This window comes from Chroicocephalus ridibundus, chromosome 1 (genome assembly GCF_963924245.1).
Source record: "Chroicocephalus ridibundus chromosome 1, bChrRid1.1, whole genome shotgun sequence".
NCBI classification, from domain to species: domain Eukaryota; kingdom Metazoa; phylum Chordata; class Aves; order Charadriiformes; family Laridae; genus Chroicocephalus; species Chroicocephalus ridibundus.
The window spans coordinates 31,855,487-31,866,913 of record NC_086284.1 but is presented as its reverse complement, the minus strand read 5'-3'; the positions used below and the strand labels follow the sequence as shown (position 1 = coordinate 31,866,913).

The window sequence follows — 11,427 nt, the reverse complement described above, 5'->3', positions numbered from 1 at the left end:
ATTCAAAATTATTTGTGGATTTGATATGAAATCATTTTATTTGGGAGGAACCCCCCTCTCCAGTGTTTGTTGTTGGTTTGGTTTTTTTTTTTTCTGAGCTAGATTCACAAATCTAACAACTACGTTGCTTCTCCTGTTTTAGCAATTCCCCTTTCATCCTAATTCTCTGCCTCAGGCATTCACATGAAATGCAAGACCTTAGTTCTAGGTTGTCATCTGCTGGGAAGATTTCAACTATCATTTTGTTCTCCCAAGAATGATCTGCAAGTACTCATGCTAAGAGGATATTCTGGGCATGTCTGTTGGCAACGTTTGTCTTTATTTTAAGGAAATACTTAAATACTTTTTGGAGCAGAGGCCCAAGTGTCATACCTCCCAGGTAGCTGTCCTGGCCAGCAGGCTTGAGAGTAATTTTTCCTTGTGTATTGAAGTATTATTCAAATATTAAAAAAAAAATCAAAACACAAAAACTTCAGGAGTGAGTGAGGAAACCTGAGTTTCAGAAAACACCATAGCCTGCTAGTTAGACCTGACAGAAGCACCCTGCTTCATATCTCTGCTCCAGACCAAAGACCAGGTAGGATCTTGGGTCTCCCACTTTCCCACTGGACTGTGAATGCCGGGACTTCAAATTCCCACTCATGAAAAGAGCACATTAAACTGCTCTGCTGTACTCACAGCAACGATGGACAGCAAGTTCGAGGTGAAAGGGGCTGGTGCTGCTGGAATAGTCGCGGCACTTTTGGGAATCTATTCCCAAAAGCATAAGGCTCAGACTATTTAGACATTTTGCATTGTTTTATTCAATTCAAAGTATTTTATGTACTTGGAGAGTTTCACTTGGATGATGATGAATTATCATCAGAGTGATCTCAGGAGGTAAAGGAAGGGACTGATAGAATCTAAATGCTGTTTTGCTGTATTTTTGAAGTCAGCAGTCAAATAAATCAGCGCTTCTGTGTCCCTTGCTTCATACATGCAGAACACGCCCAGAAACTCAAAGACAGAACTTGTTATTTTAACCAAAAAGTTTGCAGGGGGATACGTACTGTGTGAAGTCCTTTCTTTTTGCAAAGAACAATAAAGGCAGCACAGTTGCATAGAATAAATTTTTGTCTGTTGCTGGTATAGCATTTGTTCTGTGGCTATTGAATGATTCACTTCATGTAGGTAGAATTCTTTTCAAATGTTGCCTAAATATAACAATATTTGACGTGGTGTATGAGAAATGTCTGTTCTTTCAGCCAGACTCAGCAGTTGTGTGTGTGTGTGGCACAATTCGCCCGAGTTTCACTTTGCATTGGATGGAGAATTTGAGGTGTGTCCTTAAATTGCAAAGATCCTCTGGTCTGATCCACCCATTAAACGAGAATGGCAAAACTCCCACCAACTTCAAACCCAACCTTCGTTATAATTATCAAATATTGACTAGTTAATGGCTGAGCTCTGCCGGCAAGAAGGAAGACCTTAAAAGACATTCTGGAATAAGATCACAAAATGTTTTGGTCTCTTTAGTAGAAATACCGAAGTAGGCACAACTGTTACAAAGTGACTATTTCTGATCTTTCTGCTTTCCTATTGTTTTTTCCACAGTGTTTTGGGAAAGCCCGAGATAAGGACAATTTTTTTTTTCCACTGGGACTCTATTTATAGGTTACAAGGCCAGAAGAGACTACTACAAACATTTCGCTTGACCTCTCGGGTAACAGAAGCTGTAGGACTTCCCTTAGTTGATTTGTGTTTGGAGTAGAACTCCTCTTTAAGGAACAACAAGAGATTCTGGGAAATCCCACCGTAGCTCTTGGCAAATTATTCCAATGACTATTACCTGTTGTAAAAATGTTTTCAGTGTACATAATCAGAGTTTGTTTAGTTTTAGCTTCCAGCCACTGGACCTTATATTTAATAAATCCTTTATTAAGAGTGAGTTCCCTTCGTGCCAGTTGTCCTGGAATGTAACTGTTTCTTAAAGAGATAAATCATTTGGAGTCTTTCTGTCCACTATGTTGTCCTATTTTCTGCTCTCCCAAGGTTTTCCATAGTTACCTAATAACCACTTTAAATTGTGAACACCAGCACTGGACCAAGAAAAGCTATTGCAAAAGTACTAATTGCAGAGGTAACTTTTTTCCACAATTTTTGTACTCCCAGCCATCACATGTAGACTGTGTGCCCATGCAATCAAATGTGCTTAAAAACTATGTTTGTGTTTAATTCACTCCCCATCCACATGCCCAGATGCGAATGTGACTTAGATGTCAGACTTCTGCTGGACTCTCATTCCTATGGGTATCTTAAGAAAGATGGAAAGTGGATTTTGAGGGTGGTCTCCTGTAGAACCGCACCAGGCTAAGTGCACTGCAGCCCGGTTTCCCAGTGGGTGTCCCAAGCCAGGCTGTTCCTAAGCAAAGTATAAAAACCATGGACTGAACCACAGTGGGGTTATTAACCAACAGCGAGGATGGAAAGGCTTGGGGCTCCGTATGATTAAGCTGCTCTGCAGCTTCCCCGTCAGCTTACAGACGCTTTCCTGCAGACTTGCTTCCTCAGGGGTTGTCCTTTGCGCTGTGGTTGCGTGATTATTTCTCATAGTGACAGGTGAATTTCACTTCATAATCTCGCCATTTTTATATCAACGGTAACTGCTCTCTCCCTGATTTTCCTACAAGTTTTGTGTTTCCTCATAGCAATTCGATCGAGGTCTTATTTCTTGCGCTTGGTTATGCTACTTTCAGGTGGGATAGTGGCAAAAGCCTGGTAAAAGTAAAAAGTGACATCTTTTGCTCCTCGAAACCTGTGGGCAGCAGCACAAACTAACCGACAGTGGGAGCTCAGGATGAGGTAACAACCCAGTACGATCCCCAGATCTTTGTAATGAGTACCCAGGAGGGAACTGCAGCACATCCTATAAAGCATGTCCTGCAGCCTTTGTTCCTAGATACGTAATTTTATGGGAGCTACATTAAAATATGTATTGTTTGCCAAAGCCCAGCTTACTCAGAGATCTGGATTGCTCAGCGGTAGTGACCTGCCTTCAGGATGTACCATTCTCACAGTTTGTGTGTTACCTGAAAACTTGCACAGTGACGGTGTTACATCCTCTTTTAGGTCTCTAATCAAAGTTTTAAATTGCTAAAGCCATGCTTAAATCTTTAGATAAATACATCCTGCATGAAGATGATACATTAAAATGACGTTTTGAGACCAATTAGTCAACATTTAATCCTTTTAATGCACGCTGTGCTAATTTTGCAGCAATGTCCTTGGTGGAAATGTCAGGGGTTACCAAGGCAAATGTTCTATGGAGATGTAAAGTATTGTTAAATTATACCTTTACTCACCAAACTCGTAACTTTATCTGAAATACATTTTCCACCAACCTTTGTCCAAGTGGCATTGGTGATGGTACCATCCCTTTTTATTACCAGCTTTCCTACCCTTGTGTCTGGAATCTGGGTAAGGCTGATGGGTCTGTAGCAGCCTGGGCTGCTCTCACTTTACAAACCACCAATACCCCACCATGAGTATTCATCCAGTGGTCTGAAACCTCCACAGCATCTCCAGGCTGATGGGAAAAAAAGAACGTTACAGATTATGGGATGCAAGTTTATCCAGAGCTGCTGATTTTAAGTTGTTTAACTGGACCTGCTCTTATTTTACATTCTCAGGCTTGCATTGGACCAGAAAGTATTTTGTTGCCATCCTGGAATATGGCTCAATTGTCTGCTTCCCCCCACAAAACAGAACAGAAATATTTATTGAACATTTGTGCTTCTTTTCCTTTCCAGTTGACAAGTCAAATTTTACACATAGCGGTAGATCGGTAGGATAGCTACCATTCCTCTGTTTCAAACATATATTAAAATCAAAAAAGCCTTCATCACTCAACATCACTGGCTGCAGATCTCACCTTAAGTGCTTCACCAGTTTTAGGCTTCTAATTTCTACCAATTCCTGACAATTTTACCTTTTTTCTACTTATTTTTATTAATTTAAATGCCTTCTGTAGTTAAATTACTAGTATTGTAAGTTGGTTTTTTTTTTGATAGCTTGAGAAATTTTAACAAGTCGGAGGTACCATTTTCAAAAGGGTACATTTCAGTTTCTCACTGTTTTCCAGCTTTCTGAAGTTTCCTCCTAAACCAACAAATATTTACATTACTGTTTTGGCCCTTACCTTGTTCATCCATAACAGATGACTAGCTCGTACCCCTGCCAGCTCTACTTTGGGGCTTTCACAAGTAATTCTTCTTTGCCAGTGCAGATGAGGGCAAATAGAGACTTCCCTTGCTTGCACGCTTTTCTTCACGAGTCAGGATATTATTACTGCTCCCATTAGGAAGCTTGAGGGCATTTTAATATCAGCAAGAGGAGACTTTTAGCATATTTTGCATAGATAGAAATCAAACACAATGTCGCATCTTTCCGCCTATACAGAGCACAGAGGGAATTTGGTAGCCAGCCATTCTGCTTTCACACCTGGTGGTCTGTAGTCAATATGTGCTACTACACGATCTTGGTTTTATGCCAATGGAAAAAAAGGACATTTTCTTCCCAACCCAACTGTGCTGGCAGGGGAGAGAGCCACAAACCAACACACCACCTTATGCCCACTGAAAACCACCGGCACAGCCAATCTGGTGGTGGTGCCCTTCGTATAAATACCCTTGATTTGGTTTGGGTAAAATCAGGGACATCAGTTTTAGCTCGTGGCTGTAGTCAACGTGGCTGCTCTGGCCTGGCGAAGCAGGCGGCAGCTGCCCGCAGCCTCCGACACTGCCTGTCACTACACACGCAAGCGTATTCTGCACAGCTGCCAGCAGCTGGAAAACAGGTGATCCCATTTTTACAGGCCAGGATGCTTTTCCCTGCCTGTCACGGCTGCCTTTAACATTTCAGCCGTGGGGGCCACCTCAGCACAGCGGTGGGGTCTGCGCTCAGGTGGGATCTGTCTGCGCGCTCCTCGCTTGTTTATCACACCGGTGGCTGGTGCTACAGATCAGCAATTAAAGGCCACTCTCTCTTTGTATCCTTCGGTGTCTAAATTCATTTTGTTCTCAGCATTATGGTTGTGGGCTAAATGAGTATTCGTCTGCTCCCTCTTTCTCCTGTCCCTTCTGTTATTAGTTTCTCACTCTCCAGGGAGACCGACTTTAATGGCAAGGAAGCCAGCATTTCATCCGCCCCTAGCCAGATGCCTCAGAGACCAGCTCCGCTGAAGTATTTTAATGAAAAATATGTTCCTGATGAAATTTGGACGGCACGTTAACAAAGACAGATCTTAGTCTTTAGCATCACAGCAGGTGTGTTGTGTGCAAACATAATCCAGTGTGCTTCAAAGGGTTTAATAATGTAGTCTCTGTATTTATCCTGTGCTCATCCTCCTGTTATTTGGGGCCTTTACAATTTCTATCATATAATCATAGGGGCCGACTTCTGTTTTTTAATCACTGATTTTGGACTGTGTCCCCTTTTGGATATGTTGACACAAAGGCAAGATGGGTCTAAAAGAAGGCACGGAGGGGAAGTGCGGGGACCTGAGCTGCAGTTGTCGTTTTTTGTTTCTGGCTTTACAATTTAAGCATAATCTCAGTGAATTGGTTCGCTCTGTCAGAAAAATGAAGACAAAGCCTTTGTCATCAAAAGTGGGAGACAAAAAGACCAAAGATCACTCATAACTCATAAAATACTCTAAGGCCATTGGATCAAAGGCACTATAATAAGTGCAAAATACTGAGATATGAGTAAAACATCTTTCCACATGTTCCAGACTCCTTCCTGCTGTGCGGAATTCTTTACTTTCTCCTCTGTATTAGAATGGAGGAATGACATTTTTTTCTTAGTGATTAAATTTTTAAGAAGTTGTGGTCGTAGAGGAACAGAAGTCTGGCAAAACACTCACCAATACAAGATTTTTCAAATGTTAAACGTAGGCAGCAAGTGAGACTGCAGTGTCAGTCCCGGGACTTCAGCACACGTTTCGAAGCAGGGAACCTCCTCTCCTCTGAACTTTCCCCATCATCTGTGATCTCCTTGCAGTATTATTTTCTTTATTACCACACGTGATTTATCACCTGTTTTATACAAACCAAACTTAGAGCAACGACACCTCCACTTGTGTCAGCTGGTACCTTTTGTGATCGATGTGAAAGGAGCTCCTGGCACGACTGTGTTCCTGTGCGCCTCAGCACGCCCATGGCGGCACGGCCTGGAGCCGAATCCTTGCTGTCAGTGACACAGACGGGGACAGGAACGGGAAACTCCTTGGCATTCAAAGGAAGGGCTGAGCTATGTCACGGTGAGACATGGAACAGATCGTGTAGCCGCAAGTGTTTGATGGCAAAATGCAGTGACTTCACTTATTAGACTGGATACACACACATGTGTACCCCTTCTCCTCCGAAACATCAAACAAAATCTTACAGACACCAAAAAGACGTCCGAGTTTAGGAAAAAAAAAAGTACACACCTCTATTAAAACAAAACAGAATTTTAGGAATTTGGATTGTTCAAACGTTTAAAAACAGCCTGGAAAAATCTGTATGATACATAAATACTTCACTCTTTGATGTCCAGAACACAGTCTGAGTTCCTCAGCAAGCATTTAACTTGCTTTCCTGAAGGTGTTTGACGGTACTCCAGATGGCAGTGTGCCTGCAAAGCATTAACCACCGCAGACCCCAGCGAGCGAATGGAAAAGGGTTTGAGCACAGGCTGATCACAGCCAAGTGGAAGCGGGAAGGCAGAGGACAACGAGGGGATAGGGTGGGCGGCAGCCCTCATCAGCTGCTCGGGCTCAGCACTTGCGTGGGGCCGGGACACTCATGTTGTGTGGAAGTTGCATTTTCTTTATCATAGAGACGACGAAAGTTAACCAGGAGCGATATTTTGGTTTACTTTTAATTTTGGACACCAAAAGTTGACAATTACTTCCTCTTGGGCCTTTACGCTGTGCCCACGCTTACTGAAGATGAATTAGGGAAAGGAGGAAGATTCTTTACACATAACATCAGTCGATTTAAATGCCCCTTGAAATCCTTCCGTAGCTTTGTGGGCATGTGGGTGTCCATCGGTCTGTATTTAAATCACAGACTCCACGACAGGGAAATAAATTTAACTGTGGTTTGAGATAAACGGATGACTCTGTTGTATAAAAACAGATGGAAACTTTTCTTTTCAAGCAGTCTCTCTGCAAGAGGATAATTTTATCCTGTCACAATAGTCCCTGAATACTATCCATGAACACTGGGCATGACAAATAACCATGCATACGTGAACTCTGGCTGCAGACAGGCACGTTAAGGAGCCAAGACTGTTCTTTCCCACTGAAGAGATCCTTTGATGCCCTGTCTTCACTGCTGCAAGTTGGCTCTGGAGAGCAGCCCCTGGTCTGTCTGCTGCTTTCTTCATGAGATAATGACCAACTCCGATGGCTGGCTCCGACATGCAAGCTTGTGCATGGATGGATGCCTTTACAAATGCCCGGCAGAAAGGGACTTTGTGGCGAGGACTCGCCACCAACCACAAAGGAGGCTTGCGTGGAGGTGCAAGAGGTGGGGACCGCCACGCATCTGTGGAGAAATGGTGGCTTGGGCCGCTCTGACAGCCCGGCCTGCCTCCCAAGCACTGCCTCAACCGCGGCTCTCCACCTTCTTCATGACCGAAGGGAAGGCCATGACCGCTTACCCCGGGGCCACGTAAACCGCGAAGAGAACTGCTGGAGGCCTGAGTCCGGCAGAGCCCTCACCGGGGCAGGCCCCTCACCGGCCCAGCCCGGAACGCGAAAGGCGAAGGGGATCCCGACACCTCCCTCTCTCCCTCCCTCGGCGGGCTGCCGCGGCCGCGTCCTTCCCGGAGGCCCCTCTGCCACCGGGGCCGCCACACCCCGGCGGCGAGCGGGAAGGCGTGTGAAGGCGGCGCGGCCCCGGCGGGGCTGGGCAGGGCAGGGCTGGGCTGGGCCTCGCCGCGCCTCGCCGCCAGGGGCGCGGGCTCCCCTCGCCGCCGCCCCGCGCCCCGCTGACAGCCGCCCTGACAGCCGCGCCGCCATTTAACCCTCCCCCCGCCGCCCGCCGGGCCGGCCCGGGCGCCGCCGCCGCCGCCGCCGCCGGAGGTGAGTGAGCGCCCGCCCGCCGGCCGCTGAGGGAAGGATCACGCCGGTGCCGCGGGCAGCAGCGGCACGGAGGTGAGCGGGGTGGCGGGCGGAGAAGGGAACGGCGTCTCCCGCCCGGACGGAGTTTCCCCTTGACGGCACGGCGGGCGAGGGGGATCGCGGGCCTCGCTGAGGCGCCGTCGGCGGGGCGCGGGTGGGCTACCCGGCGGCGGCGGTCCCCTCGCCGCGGGTGAGGAGGTGATTGAGCCGCGGGGCAGCCCCGGGCTACCTCAGGCTGGGTGGCGACCAGCGGCACGGAGCCCCGCCGGCACCGGCTGGGGAAACCTCGTCGGCCGCCTGCGAGGGGTGCTGAGGGGACCCTGCGGTGTTTACCCTAACGCTGGGTTATTCAGGCTTTTTTTAAAAAAAAAAAAAAAGCAAAAAACAAAAAACGTCCGTGTGGGTTCGGGTTCTGGTTTTACATCTGCCCGCTGCCTGGGTTTTCCCTGTGATTTTCCCTCTCCCCGTGAGGCAGCGACCGTCCCGCCGGCCGCCTCAGCGCTGCCCAAGTGCCGGTAGCACCGACACGTACAGCAGTTTCGGTGGGTTTTGTGAGTCTGTGATACGTAGGATTAATTTTAGCTTTTTTTTTTTAATTTCAGTATGTTTGGTTATTTCTGCTTTATATCTGTCGCTAGATGAAACCGTGTGAGTCTAGGACAAAAATTCAGTGTAAAGCCTAGAAGGCAGCTTCCCAGTTCTCTTTTTAGTATTCATACTTCATGATATTTCAGACTTGCTTCTCAAATGTATTTCTGATTATTTCAGCTGTGCAATATATATTCCCCATACTGTGATCTTTAAGCTAAACTTCACCAAAAGGGGAATTCCAGAAACAGTGAACAATATATATATACTTTTAAGAAATCTAGGGGGGAAAGGAAAGAATGGATGACTGCATTCCATCCCTTATGCCGTAAGGGGTGATCTAATGTATTTAATTCTTCGAATTCATTATTTATTATTGCTTGGACACTTTCCCAAATCTTATGCTTAATAAACTTATTTTCACTGTACATTTTCCAAAGTAAATCTCATCCATATATTCAGTCTACTGTAGCCCTTAGGTTTCAAAGGACAGATGTTGCTGGCCAGCTAGCTCTTGAATTGCTGAGTTGATATCAAAAGGAGCTGAGAAATCCCAGGATTTTGTGAGATCAGACCCAAAATGTTGATGAAAATAGGTTTTACCAGCTAATTATTGGGGGTTTTTTTTCTTGCACACAGAGAATCTGGTACTGTCAGCTTCACCCTGGTGAATTTAGATGCATAATTTTAACAAAGTCATTATCTGATAACAGTGTAAAATTGTCTGATGTGTAAATAAGAATGAAAGATGCCTTTGAGGATGTCAGCTCTAGCCCCCTGCTGTGGCAGACATTGCATATATACTTTCCTTGCTAAACCCATCTTCTGAGGAGTGGCATATTTTTGGCCCTGACCACTCTGACTGGTCAGCAGTGATTAGATTTTGATAAAATGTGATGTACACCTGAGCTGCTCCCTCTTTAATGTCGAAGGGAGAGGATTATATGCGAAGTTCTGAAATTCCCAGCAGGTGGTAACACTTCAATAGCTGCCTCATCCCACATTGCAATAAGCGAATGCTGTTTGAAAATAATTAATCTCTTTCCTGTTATACAGATAAAATGTCTTAAATTTGCGGAAATGTTGCAGATACACATTTCTTTTTGCTGTTAGTGCTGCTTGGCATTCCTCAAGTGAAAGGTAGGGAGAATTTAGGGACTTTTCAGGCTTTTCCATCTCTAGCCTATTTTACTACCATCCTCTCATGCATAACCGGAATTGTGCAAATTTAAAGTTGCAAATATGACTGAAAAATGTTTACTAATGGACAGCTATTAAGGAAACTGTTTCTCATCTGGGATTGTTTTTTTTTTCCCTTTACATTCTGGCAGCATTTTGCTTGTTTTATTTTAAATTCCAATAGATAACTTCATTTTTCTGACAGACCGGTTCCCTGGCTTCATCGGAGTGGCTGGGGTACATGCTGCTGTGCCGGGGGGAGGCAGGCTGGCTCTGAGAGGATCAGTCCACAGCCCGACCCCCCCACTTACTCCTTCCCAAGCCCTTTTCCCGCCTCGCTCTCACGTGCACCCCGAGTCTTGGGGAGTCCTGTACTGTGGCTGGGTCCACCTTCGCCTGGAGCTGAAGGGCCTGGGGGACAAGGAGGGACAGGGCTGCACTTGGGGGAGAGATGCACGAGGACAAGCCACCCTCCATTTCCTGAAGGAGGATGGAGTTAGGGCAGGGGAGGGCTCAGCTCTTGCCAGGGATTTGCAAAGAGGAAAGGAGGAGGAGGGTTGAGGATACCCGTGGCAAAATATGGGATCCATCAGCAGCACTCCCCTTCATGGGAAAAAGGCTCTGTAGCAGAGGTTTCGAGTGCGGTGAGCTTGTGTTCTCATTAAACTCTGTGCTTGGTAATGGAGTAGCTGATTAATTCCTGATGGCCCTTTCTTAACTGCAGGGCTTGTTTGCCCCTCATCTCCCATATGAAGGGGGAGTAGCTGCTGCACGCTATGCTGTTGCAGCTGATGAAGCTGGTAACCGGTTAGCTGTGCTAAATCAGCAGGTGACAGCGCTCGGAAGAGGTGGCCGGCTTGTGAAATGTCATGTCTGCTCTGTGGCCTTGGATACTGCTGCAAAAAGTACTGGGAGTCATAAATCCAGTTGGCGTGTGGTTTGTTGTTGGTTTGGGTTTGGTCTTTTGCTTTGTTTGTAAAACCAAAAGGATCACAGAATCACTTTATGATTTTAATGATGTAGCGAAATAGGGACATTATTTGAATAGATTAATATATATGACTCTAGTAGTCAGTAGATACAGCCTGTTCTGTTAGTTCTTTACTTGCAAAAAATACTGTAAATAAAATGGTAAATTTCATGTTTGTTTCTTACACAGTTCCTGACACTGGTGCCTGTAAGCCTTGTGGTTCATGGTGGATTTATTCTTGTAATACCCATACCAGATAGTGAGGTGCTATTTCCAGTGGAGAGCAGTGACACAGGAAAGCTAAGTGATGTGACCAAGATTGCACAGGAAATCTGTTGCAGAGCAGGGACTCGAAGTTTTCCTGTGTCATTTGTGTTACACACAAGCCTCTTGGTCTTCATTTCCAAGGCCCTTTATGGCTTATCCCCTCCTCATCTGTCATTTCCAGTTCCCTTTGGAGAGGAAGTCTTCCACTTCCAATCAGCCCATTACACCGTCTCTTGGAAGAAGAAAGCATCTTTTTATGTTGCTCTGCTTCTGC

At 45.7% G+C, this 11,427-nt stretch overlaps 1 protein-coding gene across 2 annotated transcripts in view; it reads left to right on the top strand.

The window, feature by feature from the left end:
- The first annotated feature begins 7,912 nt into the window (after window positions 1–7,912).
- The window catches only part of THSD1 (thrombospondin type 1 domain containing 1), a 30,820-nt gene continuing 27,305 nt past the window's right edge, over window positions 7,913–11,427 (top strand). Inside the window, exon 1 of one of the 2 annotated variants that reach the window (XR_010070849.1) lies at window positions 7,913–8,182. The gene's annotated coding sequence lies outside the window, so the exon portion shown is untranslated. The remainder of the gene's footprint in view (window positions 8,183–11,427) is intronic. The other variant, XM_063333525.1, reaches the window with a different exon arrangement.